Source organism: Zosterops lateralis (assembly GCF_965231275.1).
Source record: "Zosterops lateralis genome assembly, chromosome: 4".
Lineage (NCBI taxonomy): Eukaryota > Metazoa > Chordata > Aves > Passeriformes > Zosteropidae > Zosterops > Zosterops lateralis.
The window spans coordinates 21,363,070-21,385,558 of NC_139765.1; the positions used below are offsets into that span (position 1 = coordinate 21,363,070).

At 38.7% G+C, this 22,489-nt stretch overlaps 1 protein-coding gene across 4 annotated transcripts in view; it reads right to left on the minus strand.

Moving 5' to 3' along the window:
* Positions 1-22,489, minus strand: part of LARGE1 (LARGE xylosyl- and glucuronyltransferase 1) — a 306,219-nt gene that overhangs the window by 228,579 nt on the left and 55,151 nt on the right. The window contains exon 2 of one of the 4 annotated variants that reach the window (XM_083859499.1): positions 13,112-13,262. The exons of the other annotated variants lie outside the window; for them this stretch is intronic. The gene's annotated coding sequence lies outside the window, so the exon portion shown is untranslated. The remainder of the gene's footprint in view (positions 1-13,111; positions 13,263-22,489) is intronic. 4 annotated transcript variants of the gene reach the window in all.

Below are 22,489 nucleotides of genomic sequence, written 5' to 3' on the forward strand. Positions count from 1 at the left end.
ACACTTTTTAAGTAGGAAAGGCAGCTGTGGATTTAGGTTACTTCACATAGGACACATTCTTTAACATTGGAACACTGGGAGAGGGTGTGATAAACTATAATTTATAAACACAGATTCCTCATGGCTTCTTATTTAGTACTACACAGATTTACGTGAGTATTAGACAACGGCACGAGTTTTAATTACAAAAGGACTATAAAAGGTGTTATGAAAGCTAAACAAAGCTGTAGAAACCAGCCTCAAGAGGAGATGCTGGCAAAAAACACTTTCTAAGGAATCCAAATTCTCCATGTGCAGAGTTAGGATTTCAGTAGAGTCATAGAAAAGTTCAGGTTGGAAGAGTCCGCTAGAGGTCATCTAGTCCAATCCTCTGTACAAAAGCCGAATAAATAATGCTCTTTCAAACCAGTGCATCATTTTGAGAGGTCTTTATTCTCCATTTAAAAACTTCTGTCTGAGGGAGAGTGGTTTGCTTGGAGAAAAAGGGCAGTGGGCTGGGTTCCTATGTTCTCTCAATTTCCTGAAATTGCAACGATTTTCACTACATATTTCATTAAATCTCTGCATGAAAAGTTCACTGTTTGTAATTTCTACTGATCTCATTATCATCACCATTGTTTTCAGAAGTTACTGTAATTCTGCAATTTGACAAAGGTGTGGAAATAATAAATATAAAATATTTACTAAGTCTCTCATAAAGAAAATTAATCCACTGAAAAGAATACCTTATTCAAATGCATGTAATTAACAATTCTAGATTAAATTTGATTATAGTTTGTAACTTTCAGGGCAAAGGGGAGGTTGCCAGACCTCTTCTAACAAAAGGAAAAGAGGATAATGATGATATTGAGGATAATGAAAGGATGTACAGGAACGTACAGGCATGGATGGCCATGTTATATAAAACAAACGCATGCTTTGCACTAGCTAGTGGAGATAAGGGGGGAGAATGAGAGAGGATGAACAACCTCTTACTCTCCTTTCTAACTGCTTCTATATTCTAGTATCTTTTAGGACAATTTGACTCTTTCGGTGTCTGGCAATCATTGATAAGATCAGAAGTCAAGCTACCCTCTAGGACTTCAACAGCGAGTTTCATGAGAGCAGGACAAAGACTGGGTAAGAGTCTCAGAAAAGAGTTTAGGTGAAAGAGATCCTTTCTCGCTAGTCTGAGATTGCTGTCGATGGGACGAAAATATTTCACCCAAGTGAAACAATCAAGCAGAAATGATGAAGTTTTATTATGAATATTCACACCTGCAAAGGAAATTCCAAAAGACTCTTCAGCTTTCTATATTGAAGTTTGATTCCTGGAACATTCTGCATATTAGCTCTTTATAGTTTAAAACCAAGAAATTTTTAACTATGTCTTTATACAAAAAACCTACAAACACACATATATAAAAATATATAACTTCAACTGATACCAAAGCCAAAACAATACATTTGAACTACATTTTTAAAAAGTTAGTCTAAGCAATGGAGATGCAGTTAAAATAATTTCATGCCTACCAATATTTTAATAACTTTGCTCTCCTGCTTGTTCCAGATCTGTGTTTTGCTGAGGTTCTCCATGTATCTCTTAGCTCCTGGGCTTCCTTTCAGAGAGAGACAGGTAGGTTCTTCTGACAGAAGCCAGGGAATTTTTGAACAAGATTTACCACAGAAGCTATTGCCTACAGATAGCATAGGTAAGACTGCTCCCTGTACACTGTAGCACTCTCCCAATACTGCCTTAGCAGGTTTGCTGCCTTTGGGAACTGCCATCCTGCAATGCCTCAAGAAATACAACATATCCTCTGCATCATGATACAACTTGGGTGAACTGTGGCAGTTTTTGTGGATCATATAAAGATAGAAAAATAGCAATCTCTTGGGATCATAGCAGAGGATGTTATGCAACACAGATGCAGCCTGTCTGTTCCACAGGGGCCAAGCCCTTCCCAACTCTTGGCCTGCAGATCAAGATAGTCTCTCAGGCAATGCCTTTTGCATTATAACACTCATGGTTAAAATGTTGGGTTTGTTACTTACAGATCCTCTTTTCTCGGGTTGCAATGCAAAATGTAACCCAGGGTTACATTATTCTATTAATAGAATACGTATCCATGTATTCTGTTAATATCTGTTAAAACCAGGTGGGGCAGTGTTCTTTATCTCTTCCATGACCCATCCATCAAAACTCCGGGGTGGGGGTGGGGGTGTGGGGGCAGCAGAGAGGGTGGGAATCTTATGTTAATGGCCCATCTGTTAAAACCCAGTGGGGCAGGGTTCTTACAACCCATCCTCCTTCCAGGGGCATATCTTCTGTTAATGGGCCATTGAGTCTCACTGCATGACTGATAAAACTTCTCCACCCAGTGTGAGGAGCCAAGCATTCCTATCTGGATAAAATCTGAGATTCAGAATACCAGGACAGCCTGTTTCAATTAGATTCTCAGAGGAAGACTGGCCCCATCTCACCACCACTGGACCTTCAGAGAAAACTACACCCTCTTACTGGATCATCTCTGCTCCAACAGAACCACATCTGTCACTCCAGGAGGACTGGACTGGACTGTTACCAACACCCTTACCAACAGGGTGTCAGGCTGTGTTCTGACTCTGTCAGCCTTTTTTTTTGTTTGTTTGTTTGCCATTTTTCTGCGCTACTACATTTTTATTTTAATTTTCGTAGTAAAGAACTGTTATTCCTATTCCCATATATTTGCCTGAGAGCCTCTTAATTTCAAAATTATAATAATTTGGAGGGAGGGGGTTTACATTCTCCATCCCAAGGGAGGCTCCTGCCTTCCTTAGCAGACAACTGTCTTTCCAAATCAAGACAACTCTATTCTTGTATCGCGAGAATTATCTTTTTTATCATAACCCTACAGGACAAAGGGACACAATATTTTGAATCTAAGGGCAATGTAAACTGCAGATTAAACAGCAGATAAAATGATCATAAACTAAACTAGGTCAATTCAGTTACAACTGTACAAACATTGGGATCATGATACTGACCTCAAGGCCAATGCTTCACTAACAAGATGAGCTGTACCTCAATATGTATTGCAATAGAGTGCAGTAACCACAATAGATCACTGCACTTTAAAAGCAGAGGAGCTTTCTCACTTGCTCATGGGAACCTATCAGTGAGACAGCATGAAAATATAATGGTTAGGAAAACAACTCTAGCACAATTCTAAAAATAAAACTTTATGGAACTTTTTTTTGTTGCTAAGAGATGCAAAAATATTTGAAGGGCAAGAAAAGTTGTCCAGAAGTTTTTTATAATTATTATTAGCTAATGTGGTTCAGACAGGTTGATTTTGACAACAAATTAAATAATATTGTTTTTCCAAGATTCACCCACAGCTATGAGGACACAGTTTGGTAGGACAGGTCTTTTTTATTGCCAAGCTTATGTTAACTGCTTTTTTGATTGATAAAAAAGATTTTTTTAAAAAGACCAAAAAGGGCTTGGATGTCTTTAGTTTTTTTGGCTGCTGTAAATGAGACACATGGATATATAAAATACATGCAGTGATTACATATTATTACAGAGCTGAAAAATAAGGTAAATCCTTTATTTCTAATGTAATTCTCAATGCAACTCCATTGAGAATATATGAAAATTTAGAGACTGTGAACAAATCAAATGGTCCAAATTTTTATAAGATCTCATCATTTGCAGAACACAGTACCAAGGATAACTTTGGCATACACAAATGATAGAAAATTAGAGTATTTTTCACCACTAATTCCTTGGAAAATACGTGCTGCACATATTTTACAGGCAACTTAAGATTTGATCTTGGAAATTCTGAAGTTAAGCTTTCAAATATTTCTCCTTATTTGTCACAAAAGATTCAAAGTTGTAAGACCCATTTTGTTTGCCTTGTTTAATGGAAATGTCGAGGTATACCTTGTAGTAACTATATTTTTTATACCATGCTACTAAGAGACACTTAAAATCCATTCAGTTATTAGAAAGTGCTCTGGTACATAAAGCAAAACCAACTCAAATGCATGCTTTGAGTGTGTTAAGAATGACAAGCCTGGAAATTTCAACAGTAAGGCTGTTGAAATGTCTCTTCTGTAACACACTAAAAATGTCCTTTACAGTCTTCGGACATTTGCGGACATTTAGATGTAGTTTTGTAGTTACAGGGTAAATCATGTTCTGAGTGGTTGATTCTTTGGGCACAACTTTTTAAACTATTTATCTAACAAAAAACAAAAACCTGTAGAAGCAGAAAGAAAAGTGAAAAGGCTTGTGTCAGTAATATGCATTACCTCCAAAATGCATACTCACTGGCTTTGCATTTCAATGGCATCATGCAAAATCATCTACACTTGATTCAATTTCCCTAAAATGAAATATTCTTTTAAAAAGAAAATACATTTATTCCTGAAAGGTTCAACTTGATTAAATGCTAATACAGATGTTAATGGTTTGTATTTTGTAAACTTTACGTACTCTCTTATGGAAAAAACGTTTCACATTTGAAAACTTGAGAGATTTGTTAGTTTCTAGCTCACATACAGCATTTGGAAGAATACTTTTTTAAACAGACTTTGAATGATTAAAGATGCCAGTTAATATTTATTGATATGGCTGACCTTAAAATTATGTCATCTCTGCAGCCAAAGACTTTAACGAAAGTGAAGCTGTAGATAATTGGATAGCAGGGTTAAAGACTGCTAAAAAGTACACTAGAGTGAAAAATATGCTAAAGAAAATGGTGTTCCTGTATAATGTCTCTTAAACTAAGGTAATATGTCTTCTTTCTGCCTAAGTGGCCATTTCAACAATATGCATTAGCAGCGTGTCAGCCTTGTGTGTCTCAGAACTGAAGAGAATTCCCAACAGCAGAGTGGGGGAAGAAGGGACTGCTCATTTTCTGAAACAGCACCTTCAGATCAGAAACCTTTGAAAGCTTGTATCTCAAATTATATTTGCAACTATAAAAACCTGAACTTCTCCTTTTTGATTAAGTTTGAATGCTGAAGTTCTATTAGAACTTCAAGAACTGAACTTGAAATAAAATGTCACCTCCTCACGGCTTCTGAGAAAATCATAGGATTGGTACTACTGCTGGAGACATTACTGGAAATGCACAGATCTGTTGGATGAGAGTGCCAACCATTACTTGATACTGATCACAATTCCGGCTCTTTTCATGCAGCTTTTGGAATTCTGAGTCTGATTCGGGCAGAATGTGTCTGCTGTATTTCAATGACTTCCAAACACACACACTGTGATGACAAAATGTTTATAAACTCTAATAAACAGATGCCTGGAGTAGTTTGTAACCAATCAAGGTAGAGGTCCTTGAATATTGTAACCATTGAGAAGACTTTATCAATTATACACATACAGACAAGAATCCATTTAAAGACCTTTACAGATGAATATTATAAACCAGTTCTATGCAGTAAAGCAAAATTGTAAAGGTTGACTCATGTCTTCTTAGCATCTAAAAACACTTAGGAAGAAGCAATATTGAATGTGCAATACAAGCTGAGGGGTTTTTTTGTTATCTTCAAAGCTATATTCCATGATATGATCAAACACTGTATGTGTCATTCCTCTAATACTTAAAGTGATGCTAGCAAATAATTACATGAAAGAATTCAGGGGGGAAACTGGCTTTTGAACAGAAACGAACACAGGGGTTTATCAGTTGAAAAACTGTGAAACACTACAACAGTTCTGTGGGAGAATATTTTACTACTTTCGATACTAAAATACTTTAGCATTATTGTTTTTAAAACAGAATTGTTTTAGCTATATTCATCCCTCTGTCCTGGGTTGCAGTGTAGGATGTAAACAAAGTATTTATTCTATCACCATCCTCATGAACTGTTAAACAAGTGAGGCAGTGCCCTACTGTTCCCAAGCCCTTGCCTTTGGGGTGTCTTCTGCTAATGGCCCATCAATGCCTTGCCCGTGACTCACAGGTTAACTCCCTTCAGGAGTTATCTCTGTTTAATGGGCCATCAAGGACCCACTTCACAACTCATCATCCCATTGTGAGATGCTCTGCCCAGGAGGAGGAGCCAAGCATTCTCACCTGGATATAAGCTGGTATGTGGGACAGTGCAAGCAGTCCCTACCTACTGGATTCCCAGAGGACCAGAGCTCCCAGACCTTTCTACAGGATCACTGCTTCAGAAAGACCACCTCATCTGGACTGCTTCCACCATCCTGCTCAGGTTGTATTCTGACTCTGTCAGTGGTCCTTTGTGTTATTACATTTATTTTTTTTACCTTTTTTACCTTTCTTCTTATTAAATTGTATCTCTGACTTGGAGCCTCTCACTCGTTTTGCTTTCAAACCACGACACCCTCCTTTGAAGGTCTCAAATCTTTTAGCATTTCCAACATTCCTGTAACATATCCTGATATAAAGGTACTCAGATCTTTAAATTAACTGTCATAATATTTAAATATCTTTGGGCTTCCTTGGGTCTTTAAGGTAAAAAATTTAGGAGTTTAAGGAAAATTCATTACCCAGCAAGTCAATGGGAAAGTTAAGAAAAGTAGCTAGAGCCTAACTGCAGTGAAAATTTCATCTAAGCAATACCTCAATCCTCATTAATATTTTACCACAGTAGCTCAATAATATTGTTTAAGTGCCACTAATAAAGATTAATGAATTGGATCTACGCGTTTTGTGTATTTTTTCTAGGGTTTTTTTTCTTATAACATGCTGGATTTTCTGTTTAGGTTTTATTGCCATCTGTGAGGTTAAGAGATATTGGATAAGAATATTTAAAATTGTTCTGCTACATGAGTAATATAAATGACTTGGAGGTATAAAAATTCCTAAGTTTACAGGTGAAAAAGTTCAATTGGCATGCTAATAAAAGTAATATTATCAACTGAAACCCTACAGCTACCATGACATATGAGGTGAATAAAATTAAAGACTCCTGGCTACATGTTGAAGGTTTAAAGTGTTAAGAACTGGTAATTGTGTCCTCTTGGTTGCTGTATGATAGATGTATCAATATTCTGAATGGTTTGTACCCCAGACTGTGGTTTCTCACTCCTCGAGTTGTATGTTGTACCCCAGGCCCCAGTTTTTCACCTCTTGAATTGTATGCCCCTTTTTCAAAACCCCTAAGATCCCTTACCTCCCCTTGAGTCAGCCTCCACTGCTCCCCTGCTGCATGCTCTCCATCTGCTCCCCTTCCTACTTCCTGCTGGCGTCTGCTGCTGTCACCACCCCCATGGAAATCACTGAGATGCCCATGAAGCCTTGCTGTGAGCCAGGACCTAATCGGCACCCAAAGTCCCCAGCCGAGACAAACTGACGCAAGATCCGGACCCACAAAAGACAGAATTGAACTGGCTATGCCCTAAGGTGTTGGCAGACAATTTCCTGCATCTTGCTGTAACTTAAAAAGCACCTGAGAAGACAGACATCCCTAGACCAAACTAGCCTGAGTGAGTTCTAGAGTATACCCGTGAGGGCGAACTCCCGGCTCTGCAGCGGCTCACTCTCTGCAGTAACGAGGGCTGCAAAGCCCATTGCCCCTCCTCCTCGACGGTGGATCAGGGACAGCAGTGTCAGCTTAGACCATCCCTTGAGACCTCTTTTTTTTTAATAAAGGCATTAAAAGGAGGAAACGTCTTCTGCCCGCTATTCTTAACAACATATATCCCACAAATTCAATCTCTGTTCCTTTTGGTGAATCAGTGTGGAAAAACACAGGGAAGCAGGCAGTTTCAGCTACAACTGAGAAAGAATTCAATAAGTGTGTTTACATCAGCATTTTAATTCAGAGGAAGAACACCTTCATTCCTTTTGACACAATCTCACCATGCATTCCTTCTTATTCTAGACTGAGCTACATGACTGAGGAGTGTGAGAGGGGACAAACTGGACACCCTTAGGATGAAACAAAACCAGAAGATACATTCCAGAGGGTATGCTAAAGGATGCTCAGCTTCTGGGACAAGACTGCAACTAGACTACTGTAAAACTCTTGAATGAATGCAGCCTGTGTATTTGGTCATCTGCAATGACTATTTCTCTCTACACATCCACTCCTGCTGGGCCTCAGTAATTGTTAACATGGACAAAGCTGTACCACATCAAGCTGCAGGAAATGCTGAAGGCGCACAAAATAAGAGGTAAAGTGAAAAAGAACAGTTTCATATAGCTGTATTAATGAGGGACAAGTCCCAGGCTATGGAGCTGTCAGAAAAATCAACGGCTGTGATCAAATGCAAGTTTTTTCTTCATCTAAAAATTAGGCTATAAAAGAATTCGCTTTTTTATAATCCCAGTCATAACCTGTCTTGTGCTGAAGCAAAATAGCTCATCTAATTAGGTACTTGTCCTGGATTTGTGAGATAAGAATGTATTCTATTTGCCATCTGTTGGAGGTGGGGGGCAGTTATCTTATCTCTTCCAAGAACAATGTCTCCCTCCGGGGAGATGTCTCCTGCTAATGGGCCATTAAGTGACTCACTGCATGACTGATAAGGTACATCATCCCATTGTGAGATGCTCCACCCAGAAGGAGGAACCAAGCATTCCTACCTGCATAAAATAAGCTTGGTCTAAGCCATCGGCCCAGTTTTTCTTCACTGGATTCCCAGAGGAGCAGCCATCTTCGCTGGATTCCCAGAGAAGCAGCTTCTTCCCTGCTGGATTCCCAGAGGAGGACCAGGCCCATCTACTCTATCACCAGACCTTCACAGAGAACAACTATACCCTTCTACAGGATCTCTGCTTCAGCAGCATTTCATCTGCCACTGCAGGAGGCACAGCCACCATCCAACTGGACTTTTACCAACACCCTGACTCCTCAGGGTGTCAGGTTTTCTGACTGTATCAGTAGTTTTGTTTGTACTAATTACATTTGTTGTTCTTTTTTTTTTCTATTTTAGTTTTTTCTAGTAAATAACTATTATTCCCATTCCCATACCTTTGCCTGAGAGCTTTTTTTTTTTTTATTTTGAAATTGTGGTAATTCGGAGGGAGGGAGGGGGTTTACCTTTCCCACTTCACAGGAGGCTTTTGCCTTCCTTTACAGACTCCTGTCTTTTCAAACTAAGACAGTACTTGATAAAAGTAGCTTATTTGGGGCATTTTCCTGCGTTTGCATTTACAGCAGGCAAAGGAGGCAAATTACTTATTTGGCATCAACACTTTTCTCCTTCAAATCTAAAATTCTAGAGCAGTTAATGCCTCAAAGGTAACAACGAATTACACGCATTCTAACTTCCAGTATGTCAGAGAGACTTTTTAACAGAAACATACAGAAATTACTCAAGCTGCTGTTGCCATCCTAAACGCTTCCAAGCAAATAACTGAGTGCCAGGTAGGAGGGTGACAGACCAAAATTACACATCCTGATGCTGCCATCCTGAACGCCTTTCAGTGTCTAACCAAGCTCCAGGAGGGAGGGAGCAGCACTCAGCAGCCAGTAAGCGCTGGGCCGGGCAGCAGGTGGCTCAGCGCCCAGCACGGCACTGGGAGGGACAGGCAGGGACACGGAGTAACAATTCATCTCCACTGGCGGCAGGCAATGAAAGGTAATGGCACGCATTTGCCAGCTGCAGAAAATACACAGTAGCCAGGCAGTGGGAAAAATATCCCACTGAATGCTAGAAGTGAGTGGCTGGCTTACCCACATACTGCAAATAACAGTAATAAAGTAATATGCTACTAAACAAAAGCTTAGTTACAGTTAAAATGGCAACATTTTTACATTTTTCCTCTTCCCAGTGCAGAAACTCCTTCGTGAGACTACAAACCTTAGCATAGGAAGATCATATCTAACAGATGGTGTGCAAACAGAGCAAGTTCTTGCCCCTACAGACCTTTGCTCTAAAAGTATCCAGAAAGAAAACACTCTATTCTTCCATAGTACAGGGTAAAAAGGCAGATTGATGTGCCTTGTCTATTATGAAACTAAGCCTGAAATGTGACCTTAAAAATGGATTCCGAAGACCAAGCTCACCACTACAACTGCAAATTATTCCTCTTCAAAAGTATTATTATCACAGAGCCCTGCATGCCCATTATCAGATGCTCTTTCCCAGTTCCACCACCTATGAGAACCTACCTCAGGCTCAGGCCAAAATATTCTTTAGCAACACAGTTGGACAGTACACACAGCCTAAAATTAACCATTAATAAGACACCTTAATTCCCCTTTGAAGTTTTTTGCATCTCATTTTTTTAAGAGATGATTTTTTGGGGATGAATTTTTTAGGAAGGTCTCAGTGTCACCTAAACAGTCACTAGTTTTTTTTCCTCTCAAACATTTTAAAACATAGGAAGGTCTAGGGCTTTTTTCAGAAATCTATTTTACAGTCCTATAACTTGGCATGTGCCCAGTATTTAGTGCTGAAGTACAGCTCTGGGAAATAAATGAAACATGATTTCCAAAAGCAATGGCATTTTTCACAGCAGTTTATAAATGTATTGAGGGATAAATTCCATTTTTAACAAACTGGTGAGAATCCATCTCACACAGACAACTCCATCACAATCCTTAAAAAGAAAAAAAAAAAAAAAGAAGACAGAAAACAGTTTTAAAACAACTCTGTGTGATGCCACTGAAAAAGCAAATAAAGTACGTTCTTCCTGTGCTGGAGGACAGACAGGGAGGGGTCAGGGCCACCAGCTAGACACCTTCTAGCCTAGGGATCATGAAGGTCTGACCTCTTTCTGTCCATCCCTACTCAGTGTTACCTAAGAACTCAGTGCAGCCTAGATTTTGCCTGCCTACTTATATCCTTTCCACTGACAATGCACATTCTTACAGTATTTAAAAATTGGTATTACAATAATAATCTTGTTCTTCCATTTCAAGCTCACATGGGTTGTATTGATTTAACAATTACCACCTTGTGCATATGAACAGGAACACAGGCAGGTACCTCATGTTATGTGCATGAAGAATTTAGAAAACTAACCTGAAACAACTTGAGTTTACATTTCTGCTTTACAAACATGGAAGTGGATGCTCCTTTTTAGGAGTTATGGGGCTGATTTTCACAATCTAGACTTAAGGAAAACACATACACAGATTTTCTTGTGTAGTTAACAGCATCATGGTTTTAGAGCTGTAACAGGGGACTGTGGTCACAGACAGGAAAAAGCAGTCTCATAGGGGAGCTGTGTACAATAACAAACACTTTTCCTGAGACAGCATTTGACTTTCCTCTGCAGAAAAACAGAAAAAGGGAGGTTACAACCTGACTAGGTGTTTTGCAAAAAAACACGAGAAAAAGCTTAGCACTACCTTTCAATACCCAAACAGGATGATGGCAAAACCAAAAAGAACACTAATGAAGTTGATAGGAATGATTTTACAAGCTGCTGCCAAATTAATATATATATATATATATATATATATATACAGAAAAACAACTCTGTAATGCTCACACATTGTCAATAATCATTGCTTCCCTTCATACCAGGCAACTGCAAATCAGAGACACCTCCTTCCACACATGCTTAGTTCATACTTTTCCCACACTCACACTTAAGTCTGACACGACAATTATTAGTTTAGACCTCCATAATTCTCACATTCAGACAGCAGGAAAATCTTATTGGAACCTATGGGAGTATCATTATCCTCCAAGTTCTTCACTTGGAGGATGGAAAACAGTGGCTGAGAGATACCCTACTGCTTTTTAGGAAGGCAGCAGAAAAATCAAAATGCAAAATAAATAAATAGAAAATGGAAGGCTAGATCCAAATCATGGAGATTATTAGTTATTAATTGAAGACAATCTTCTCATTATCCTTTATCAAATCCCTAAATGGCAATACCTTAAAAAAGGACTATTAACTTTCTTGTCATGCTTTAGCTTTGCAGAAACAGAAAGTAACAATCATAATTTAGGGAAAAAAATGAACTAGTATTACAAAGGCTTTTTGGGTGGATCTAGAGGCCAATACTGTAGGAAGTCCAAAATTAAATATTTATTTTTAAGAAAATGCTTTGCCATTGTGGGATGTCTACCTTTTAATAAATCCACTCTGTAAAGACTGAAAAAGACACAACTCATAGAGTATTAGATAATCATATCTAGGCTCCTCTTTCCACAAAAGGTTGGACAAAATGACATTTTGAACCCTTTCTAACCTGGGGCTCTTCTGATTTTATGAAAAAAAAAAAAAAAAAAAAAAAAAAAAAAACAAAAAAAAACAAAACAAACCCAAAAAAAAACCACCACAACCCACCAAACTCATTTTCTATTAAAAGTCACAAGTTCTAGATTTAGAGACTTTCACAGAAGTTATATGCACTCAAAACAAGATCTTACAAAGTCTCAAATTCAGAAGTAAAATTAATAGATAGAATTAGCAACTAGCTTCAAATATGTAGGTTTTAAGAAGTTATGACCTACATTATAATGCAAAAATAGGCCCCAGAAAGGGAAAGGTCGAGTCACCTCTACCCTCAGTACAATGAAGACAGGACTTGTAGAAGCATTAAAAACCATTTTATTTTAATTTTAGTGGGTTTTCTTTACACATTACTTTGAATCATCTTCATATTGTTTGACAAATACCAAGGTTTTGGAAAGGAAATGAAAGACCTTTTCTCTATCTGAGCTCAAATAGAAGCAAGGTTGTTTCATCACCCACTAGCTGTGATCTTAGCCCTGGAAAAGCAAGAGCTAATCATAATATACAAGAGTCTGTAAATAGGAAAGACACATAATCTGCTATCACTCACATATATTAGCGAGAAACAAAAATCTTCCATAAAAGATAAGCTGTTATTGCAGAACAGGTATTCTGACTGACATTTCTAGCACTGATAATGCCTCTTAGGAAAATAAACATCCTCCAACCTCTTCACAAAAGTAATTTTTCCCATATAATACATTATCTGTTCTGGTTATTATGTATGTAATATATGAACATTCTTCCTCTCTTTCAGATAACTTATTTACAATATAAGCTAATTACTTCAATATCTTCCATATTTTTCTTAGTCCAGGATGCTTTCATAAGGAGCATAGAAGTCTCAATTTTCAGGAAAATATTTCAATGACTAAAGGGCCAGAAAAAGCTCAGAAAGCCAGTTGTATCCTGGACAGGGTGAGGGAAGTGCCCAGCACAGGAAAGATACTGACCTGGAGTGAGGCCAGAGTGAGTACATCAATGAAGATAATTAGAGGGATGGAACATCTCTCCTACACGGAAAGGATGAGCCAATTGGGTTTGTTCAGCTTGGAGAAGGCCTCGGGGTAACCTAATTGCAGCCTTTTGGTACCTGAAGGGAGCCTACAAGAAAGATGGAGAGTGATTTTTTTAAAAAAGGACACGTAGTGACAGGACAAGGGGGAATGGCTTCAAACTGAGATCAGGTTTAGATGAAATATTAGGAAGAAATTCTTTACTGTGAGGGTGCTGAGGTACTGGAACAGGTTGCCCAGAAAATCTGTGGGTGCTCCATCCCTGGAAGTGTTCAAGGCCAGGTTGGATGGGGCTTTGAGCAACCCAGTCTAGTGAAAGATGTCCCTACTTTGGCTGTAAGAGAAAATAATAGAGGTTATACCTACAGCTTTTACAATGTAACCCTTCCTTTCCAGAACTAGAGAGATCAAGGGGATTACAGAATTCACCTGTACTTTAGCAAAGGATGTTTTTTCATGCCATCAATCAATTAAATGTGGAGACAGCAGGATTATTAAAAAGAGTTTGAATGAAGTACAAATGGAAAAATATGTGTTGTGAAAGGACCAAAAGAAATAGTCAAAGAATCAGTAAGAGATATCACATGTTGATGGGCACCTCCAAATATACTGGTTATCAACTGCACTTTCATATGCAGTTTCCCAAGAGGTCTGGTTTTAGAAAATAAAGGCCAAAATTAAATCATTAAGAGAAGATGAAAGAAAGGTAAAGAACAGGATTACAGCTACAAACCACCCCGACAAGGACAGTATGGAAATCAGCAGTGTCGCCTATTGACTTACAGTGATGCTACAGAATGAAAGGGCTAAGATTACAATCACTGTCAACTCCTAAAGAGTACAAAATGTACAGTCAAGAAAACTCCATGTGATCACCAATCAAGAAAAAAAAAATGCAGACAATATGATGAGGACTTGATATCATCATCTTCCATCCTTTCTGTCCCTGTAAGTAATCCCAGCCCCACCACCTGATCACACCTCTTGGTGGTTCTGAGTATGTGATAAGAAAGTGAAATCAATGAAAGAGTAAGTATGAGAAGGAAAAATGTGTTTCATTGAAGTAAAATGACCATTCCCTTCTATAGGCCTTCCCCATTGTATTTTATCACACTAGTTGCTAAACCTATGATCACTTGTGCTCCCAGGCCAAGGCACTGAAAAAAGTCTTACCACGTCTTGTTCACAGCAGGAAACTTAGTACTTGCTGCAGAAGACAGCATGCTTGGGGATGCTGAATCTTAGGACCCATTCACAAATGCATGCTTACTGCATAGTCTCATGTGAAAACATATGCCACACAATCAAATAATTATTCTTAAGCATCTTACACGCTGGGATTTTAATAACTAGGGAAATCTGTTGATAAACAGGAAAACAAGCTATGTGTCACTCAAGTATAAACACCCTTGTCATGCAAGCCTTTTCTGTCTTTTATGAAATGAATGACTGGGAAAGGGTACAGCAACTAAATGCTATACAGTCAATAAAAGCCAGTAATAGCTACTGCTATTACTTGTACTAATGCAGTAATTAATTCCCTTTTCTCTCACCTGGCAGTTCCCTCTAATGGAGGTATTCCATCCATGAACACCAAAACCAGGCAGAGCCCTTCCTCCAGTGGCAACTGTTGCCCCTGCATTTCTTGCCTTCAAGTGTTTGAGTCTGCAGCAGCTTTCTCACGCTGCTTCATGTAAACAATATTGTATTCTCAGAATTTATCAGTATGTTTTGCATAGTTGTTCTCTGAGAGGAGAACTTGACTGATGGTCATATTGACCAATGGAGTCAGGAGGTTGTAACCTCCTTGGGCCAATCACAGCCCTCTGTACAAAATGTATATAAGCTATTGGAGTCAGATAATAAAAGAGCCTTCCATGTTTGACCCTGCTGCTGCTGCTGTCCTCTGTGAGGGTCTGCACCCACGTCGCAACTTGTTGCCCCTCTAAGGGCAGGGGTAACAGGCCAAGATCTATGAAGCATGCAGATCCAAGTCTTACCCCTGCCGTCACTGTGAAATTCCATACGGTTATGGTAAAGACAGAATGACAACCATGAAGCAGCTACACATTTGTTACACTTCAGACACTGGTTAACAGTGATCCAAGAAACATTTTTGCTCCTCCTTCCAGTTCCACAGATGGAACCATGCTTACAAACATGGCATCACCTACACGCTCAATTATATTATTTAACTTCTTCCTGCTGTAAGCACCTACAGCAAATGAATAGATTCCTCATTGCATTTGATGGAGCACTAACAAGTTTTAAGCAAACAACATGGGCCACAAAGAGCTTGAAAGCTGGAAGGCAAAACAAAGGGAGTCAATTTCCCGCAAAGCTCTAGTATTCAAAATTGTGGAAGCATTAGTGAGTAAAACATGTTACTACATAAGTAGCCTTATATACTGTAAACATTTGACAGTTAGTGTTCTAACAACATGTACATTAAGTATTACTGTTTGAAGTTTTAACTCAATAAATTACAGCTCCACTACTCGGCCTCTTTAAAATGAGGTTTTTTTCCTTTGAAAAGTATTACAATGTAGGATAAGGCAACATTTCATTAACATGCAAGTATTGCAAATAATGAGCCCACACAGTCATAGTTCACAACACAGACAGACATTTTTATTTATTAAAAAAAAATAAAAATAAATAAATAAATAAATAAATAAATTTGGACAAGCAAAATAAGAGCCTTAAGAGAAAAGAAGCAGACTATGTTTGCTCTACTGGGAGGTAAAGAAAGAACAAAGGAACTTCTGACCTCAGGCACAGCCAAAAAATAAAAGGAATAATGTGGCTTCTTTCCTCATGCAATTGCTGACTCTGTATTTACTTATTCCCATTACATACCATTCAGATATGCAAAGGAGATGGTAATTTCTTCAGGGGAAGATTTTTGCCATGTTATTTATTAGCTAGGAAATAATTCCTGACACATGCTGAAATTTTGACAGACTTGCTCGGTTTTGACTCAGCCTTTTGGTAATTATACAGCAGCAGTGCCTATGAATACAAGTAATTTCTCTTTGCTTCTTATACTATGATTATTCCAAAGCTCTCCTGATAGCACTTACTGAGTCATTTCAAATACTACTCATTTTTTAAAAACTTCTATCTATTCATATTACTTGTGGGTTTAAGCCTGTTTGTTTTGCTTTTGTTGCAAATAATGGTTAGATTTTTAATAGTCATAAAAATGTCTGTGCAGTGATGAATGGTATTGCATAGACCCTCCATAGGCAGGAATTGTATGCATTTCTTCAAGTGTTATACCTCAACTGGCATACCTCTGTTGAACCTTCAATATTGTCTGCCACTTCATTCCATAATAGAGATACACAGTTCCCAAGGTGGCAAAGCTTTTTGAATCATTGTTTGTGAGAATCTAATTTAAGACACCCTAGAGGGACATCTCACTTTCATAAAGTAAAATTCAATATTCCATGAGAATCAGCCCCCTTTTAGTTAAAGTCACATGCCTGACAGGCTAAAAACAAGTGCAAGAAAATCAGAGTTTTCTGCAGAGGAAAACTCCTGCATCATTGCTGTAGGAAGAAAACTGGCCCCTGAAATGTGTTATGCCACCAAGCCTCAACTGTGGTCATGAAATGTTGAGCCTAAGCCCTATCCATGGTAATTCTGAGTCTGTACATTGTGAACCTTCTTTGCCCTCTGCATACTCCCTTTTGAACTAAAATTTAATTTATTGGAAAGTTTCATGCATGTAAGTATTAGAACACAACAGCAGAGTGCAAGTTTCTTTACAAAGCATCACTGAGAAATCAGAATGAAAACTTAAAGGAACATTAGGTACTCTAGCAAGCAGTTAGGTAATTGAAAGGTTAGAAAGTGACTGAAAAAGCTGCAGCCATGTGGTCATTTGCTTGAGAACAACTTTATACACAGCTTTTCCCCCCTCGCCCTCCCTTTTTTGACGTAATCAATCATTCTCAGAGTCTCCTAGCTACTGTGGTGCAAAGAAGGTGAGAAAGCAGTAAAAAAAATGGAGCAGGAACTGAAGAGGAGCAGGATATTGGAGGCTTGCTTGACAGAAGATGCTCTAGGCCTTTGTCAGGACTTCTTCTTAAGTACAGAGACTGAGGGCTAAGGACACTCTATGCAAGACACACAAGCACCGCAGCCAGACAGAGCATTGACAGAGTGACTCTTCCAACAGTCAGTCTCCTCCCCAGCCAATGAGACGTTGTTATCAAAGGCAGCTCAGCTCCCCAGGAATGGAGAAGCACTGAGACACCAGAACCATAAGGACCCCATTCTAGCTGCCTTCACAGCAATAGTCATAGCTGCACTGCACACTGAAAGAATACACTGCAACAGACCAGCATATTTGTAACTCTCATATACTGAGTTAAAGGACTACCTATTCCTCCTATCATTGGTGAAACCTTTGCAACAGTGGCATGCAGAAGACTTCTTTAACATTATAAAAATTATAACAGTATTTTCCAGTGTTCAGCCATTCACAAGTAGCTTCTGCATTTCTTAATCAAACTTCAGCTCTTTCCAGCCTAAGCAAAGAAAGAAGTATCATAATCTTTCACAATGCTCACGGTTATGTTCAGCATTTGTAGGATGCTGACATAAGATAGTAACAATCTCAAAGGGTAAACAAACTTGTGTTATGGTGGTGGCAGGAGTCTTAACATTAAATTGCAGAAATTCGCATCTAATAGTATCAATTGCATTTCTAGACAATGGGGTTCACTTTCAAGATCTGTATTTTTAGAAAGCTAGCTGCATCATGGACAATAGAGCAGTCCCAGTGAGTACCACAGAATTCCAGACAGTTATTTTTAATTTGTTTCAAGTGCCTTTTTAAGTGTTGGGAAGAGAAAGGTGTATTAAAAGTGGCTGTTTATACTTGCAGTAGCATGTCTCCCATTATGCCAAGTGCAATAGAACCACCAGGAAGCTTTCTGCACTAAGCAGAAGACACCTTCTCACCTCTGTTCTCTGCACAAGCTCTGTGTGCTGAGAAGATGCTGCAGTTTGCAGCTGACAGCTTGTAGGAGAAATTGTCTGCTGCTTTGTGTGGGATGGCAGACGGTGCAACTACCATGGAAATACCAAAACACTGATTCTACTACTTTGGCGACTGAAGTCAGATCACTGTGATTAAAAAAAAAAAAAGCCTGGTAACTGCATACAAATCTTTTCGGGTCTAGTTTTTGGCTCATTTCTGTCTCAGTTCAGTAATGGCTGGAAGGCCATAATTCCAACAGCTGTTAAGGTGTTGGGGTTTTTTTCTTTTCTCTTTAACAAAACTTTCAAAAGATGCAATTCCTCCCATGAGCATTCTGACTATGATACGCCATTATATTCTGGGAAGCATCCTCCACTAACAGAAACTCAGCAACTGCAGTTACAGTAGCATGCATCAGAACAACATGTCCATCATTATTGCATGTTTCCTGTGCTTTATCTCTTTGCTCTTGCAAATAGCAGTACTAAAAGTTGTAACCATAACTCTCCTTGACAGCATTGTATTCAAGGCTGCACCCTTTCAAAATGTGTCTTGGAGAGAGGATATATTAAACAAAGCACTTCAGGCATGGATGGAGCTGTCTGTCCTTCTTTGTCAAGAGAATAGAACAAAATTTGAAACAAACCCCTCTGAGCACTAGAAAACCTTGTTTCTGTATTCCACGATGAGACATGAAGTATTGTTGTGGTTTGAAAGCAAAATGAATGAGAGGCTCCAAGTCAGAGATATAATTTAATAAGAAGAAAGGTAAAAAGGTAAAAGTAAAATAAAATAAATGCAATAACACAAAGGATCACTGACAGAGTCAGAATACAACCTGAGCAGGATGGTGGAAGCAGTCCAGGTGAGGTGCTCTTCCTGAAGCAGTGATCCTGTAGAAAGGTCTGGTAGCCCTGCTCCTCTGGGAATCCAGTGGATAAGTGCTCTTGCACTGTCCCACATACCAGCTTATATCCAGGTGAGAATGCTTGGCTCCTCCCCCTGGGCAGAGCATCTCACAATAGGATGAGGAGGGTGAAGTGGGTCCTTGATGGCCCATCAAAGAGAGATAACTCCTGGAGGAACTTACCTGTGAGTCATGGGCCAGGCGTTAATGGGCCATTAGCAGAAGAGGCAGGGGCTTGGGAAAACACTGCCCCACCTGGTTTCAAAAGTTCATGAAGATGGTGATAGAATAAATACTTTGTGTACATCCTACACTGCAACCCAGGACAAGTATGAACAATGAAGTGCATAATCCAAGTTGTTACACCACTGGTGTGATGAATGGGGCTGATTATACAATATGCAAGAACACAGGCAGTGTAACAGCAGAGACATTTGTATTTAGGCACCTTGCCCTGGAGAAATTCCACACCATTTTACTAAATGGATGCATCTCCCATATGAGGTCCCTAACGCTGCATTTTCAAAATGATCCAGTTTGTCTGCTATGGCCATTTCTACCTTTCAGGGGAGGAAAAGCAACTACTTCACAGATGCTGTCAACACAGTTCACAGTATTGGCCTTGAGCCTGCAAATAAAACCGTGCATATGTTTTCTGCATCTCCTAGTTAAATAACAGACTCAGTATTACCTACTGTCAGTGCAGTCCTTTTCATATCTCCAAAAGAAGAGGAGAGCAGAATTTGCCAAGGATAAGCAAAACAAGCCTGCAAATACACTACAACTGACTTTATATATCTTTACTTTCTAGCAATGCAACTACAGGCTGAGGCTATTCCTTGGAAAATGCTTTTTTACCACTGAAGCAATTCCAATCCTTCAGTAAAGCCAAGTTAAAGACAGGGGCAGGGGAGAATGAGGAGAGATGAGGGACAGTGTGTGAACAGCTTGGAGGAAAAGACAATGCTAAACACAAATTATGTTGTGGTTTATCCCCAAAGCACTCTGACATTACGTATGTTTTTTCCCAACCATGTTGTAGTAGAGTTTTTTGGTTTTTTTTCTTATGGTTTCAAACCTCAACTTCAGCCATGCTAAGAAGTCTGTCAATCCTAGAACAGCAGTTAGAAGGAGGTACACCTAACACAGTATCTCTAAGCTCTAGTCTCTTAGAGATCTAGATCTATCTAGATACTTAGAGATACCTCTAAGTATCAGGTAGAAAGATAATGAGCTGGGTCCTTCCTTCAGGATCTTGGAATAGCAACAGGTAACAGAACTTTATTTCCTTCATTTTCTACAAGGTCTTACCAATTATGATACTAAGAAACAACATCTTTTAGAATAAAATTACAATTCGATCCCAGTTTTGATGCGCTGAAAACTCAGAGACAAACTGCTGATGGCTTGACCAGATTATCAGCATATATATAAAATCTACCTAGAGTTCATGAAATGTATTTGTTTCAGTCTTCAATAAAGTTCATGTGCTCTCCAAGACAAAACTGATTTACTGAATATACATCATGTATCATAACTATTGATATATGGCCACAAGATTGGCCAAGGGTCTATTCATATGAATAAATGCTGAGGTTATCTCTATATCTGAAAACAAGATCAAAAAGGATAAAAGGTATTGAAAATTATGTTGTGAAACTATTTACATGGGAATTCAGTCGGGGAAGACTGAAAACCACACTTCGCTTGGCACAGGGTTTTGTAAGGTCTCAAACCCATGCTGTCAGTAAGGCACAACTCACACAGGTGGGAAAATGGAAGGCCTCTGAGACAACAGGATAATATTTTAGGTTTTCTTTTCATTAATTCCTTTTTCCAGTCAGGAAACATGGATTCATACTGACAAAATCCTTTGCACGACACAAAATTAATTCAGGACTGTAATTTACGTGATTAAAATTATTTCTACAAAACCTTTTAAAATTAAAATATATAATATATACACTGAAATTTATTAACCTTAGTTTACTATTAACAGATGTGCTTTTGCTTGTAATAGAATAATTCCTTCCCACATCCAAATGCCAGGACACCACTGGGGGTGGAGAAGGAGCAACCTCCATCAAAATGGCAACATCCAAGGACAGGGGAGAAAAAAACCCCAGCTTTCCTAATTCAAATTATATTCCACTGCTTACAGAAGGTGTAAAGCAGCCACCTTCATCTCTCTCCTATGCCTGTCCCTTCTGCTCCTTGGCCTAATTACAGAGAGCTTTAATTGTCACACGTTCTACACTCTAGTCACATTTGGGGCATGTAAATACCAAGCCAGAACTGAAATTCAGTGGCTTTGCCTTAAGCGGAAGGTACCCAGAGCTGCAGTATATAGCAACATTCTCTGAAACTCTTGGGGCTTCTCCTGTAGCAGCTAATGAACAGCTGAGAGAGGAGCAGCTGTCCAAGAGTTATTTTGGGGGTTAACCAAGACTGTTTACCATATGTGGAGACTGGATAAAGACCATCCCACTGCCCTTTCAGTCACCTGGTTTCAAAGATGTCAGCATTACCGTGTTTCCTACAAATTGCCTATTATAGCCCTTATCAGTTGCTATCACAGTAGTTTGAATACAAGTAACTCAAAAAGCCCTAATCAAGTAAGGTGCAGCCAAACTGATAACGTATATAAACGACCCGGATTTTGCTGAGATGCTGCTTACTAGGAAGATGATATATTGTAAGCTGTAGAAGACAGTCTGTGTAGTTACTCTCTTCTCAGCCCAGTCCTCTCTCCTGGTGACCCAAATATTAAGGCTAAAGAGGAGAATGGAAGAGCTGCATACTTAACTGCCAACTCTAACTTCAGTAGTATAATAACTCCTATCATACAAGCTAGAAGGATGTAATCCATATTCTTATTACCTTTCTTCTTAAAAAAAAAAGAAATCAAGTAGGCTGTTTGCATTTATCTGATCACTGCTGAGTTATGTACACATGTCTAGAAAGTCTGAAGTTGCTGGGAATACTAATAATACTATTTGCATCTAATCAAAGCAAACAATGAATACCTACTGAAAATCTCATATTTTGCTGCAATGATACTCAATATTTTGAAAAACAATCAAAAAAAGCTTTTAAAAATCATACTTTTATATTATGTTTGCAAGAAAATTGATATACATGATCTAGTGAGAGAACAGCTCTTTGCTAACAGTTTCTGAGGAAAAGTAATCTCATATCCATTTGATTTACTCTTTATGCTTGTAGTTATAAGCAGATAAGAATTTTAACCAGTTTAAGAGCACAAAAGAATGAGAATGAGTATTAAGTAGGAGCAAAAACCCTTTGTATGTATATATATATATACACACGTACATAATTTTTGTATTAATGTGAGCATAAGCTTGCCTCTGGCTTTTGAGTACAGATGATGTGAATTTTTAAATATTCATTCCAA